This window comes from Pseudorca crassidens, chromosome 10, assembly GCF_039906515.1.
Source record: "Pseudorca crassidens isolate mPseCra1 chromosome 10, mPseCra1.hap1, whole genome shotgun sequence".
NCBI lineage: Eukaryota > Metazoa > Chordata > Mammalia > Artiodactyla > Delphinidae > Pseudorca > Pseudorca crassidens.
In genome coordinates, this window is record NC_090305.1 from 29,683,684 (window position 1) to 29,685,120 (window position 1,437).

The following is a 1,437-nucleotide window of genomic DNA, read 5'->3' on the forward strand; positions in this document are numbered from 1 at the left end:
AAATACACTGTCTGCTCTGTGACGAGCCAGATTCCTAATCAATCATGCAGTCAACAGGGCTGACCGCACATCATCAATGGAGATGAATCGAGATGGTGGGTATGGTGCTGGTGCTGAGAAATATCAAAATGTTTTCCCCTCAGCCTGGTTACCTCCTTGTCATTGTTTTAGCAGTTTTCATTTCTAACACTAGATCAAAATTCTAAGTTACCCTTGACATCTGGGCTCCTGCTTCCTTCAGAGAGAACTCAGGTGTACAGGAAATGTTGTCCTCTGTTTAGGACGGGGTCTCTCCTCTGAGCTGGACCAGATCTAAGCCAGGCATGGCCCAGAGCACATTTCCTTCGAATAAAACAAAAGAAAGACCATAGCAGCAACCACTGTGCCTGGAGCTCCCTTCTGAGGAGATGCAGGGGTGTGGAGGGAACACCTTCTCCAAGCCCAGCCTTAAAGTCAGTTGTGGCTTTGCAGGGCTGTGAAGCATGTAGAGAAGCAAAGCTGCAGGTTATTTCCAATTTGGTTTTTGGAGATGAAGACTGGCTGGGTGGCCGGGTAGCTTCTCATCTACTCTGAAAACTAAACAGCACACTTTGCATATACTTTTCACTCTACCTTCTTATCCATAATCCCATTTTATTACTCTGTAACCCTGTAGATGTTAAAGTGGGCTGGGAGGAGCTAGTCAACTATTACTTTCGTTTGACAGATTAGGAAACAAAGACCAAGAGCATGTGTGATTTTATGATAGTTGCAGAGCTGGTTAGATGGCCCATCCAAGCCTGCAGCCAGGGAGCCTGATGTCCAGACCTCCTTTCTATCCACTAAAGCAGCAGTTCTCAGCATCAGCATCACCTGGGAACCTGCTAGAAGTGCAAATTCTTAGACCCTACCCCCGATCTACTGAATCAGAAATTCTCAGGGTGGTGCCTATGATCTGTGCTTTAACCAGCCCTCCAGGGGATACTGATGCACCTCAGGCTGGAGACTCGGTGCTGGGACTGGAGGTTGCACGTACTCCAAACTCTTCTCACACCTTTGCATTAAAGGGACCCTTCTTAACCCCTCGCGTTTATTTCCAGAGTGGTCATGAAATATGTACTTAGAAAGCTGGTAACCGAAAGCCTGGACCATTCAGGCTCCTTGAAATATTTTCTTTTAGTAAATTTCTAGAGCCAGCTCTCTGTGAGGCTTGTGCTGGTTAGGGATGGAAACCTCAGCTTTCCTTCTTACTTGATCTCTCTTGGAACTTTCTTGCCTCGGGTAGTTTTGTCTCCTAGGAACCACGGAAAGAAAGTGTGTCTACAAATACTCCCTTTAAATTCTCTTCTACCTGATACTTTCAATTTGTTAATAATTTTATACAAGAACAGTATATAAATATACTTTATTTTTTAAATATTTATTTATTTATTTATTTATATTTTTGGCTCTGTTGGG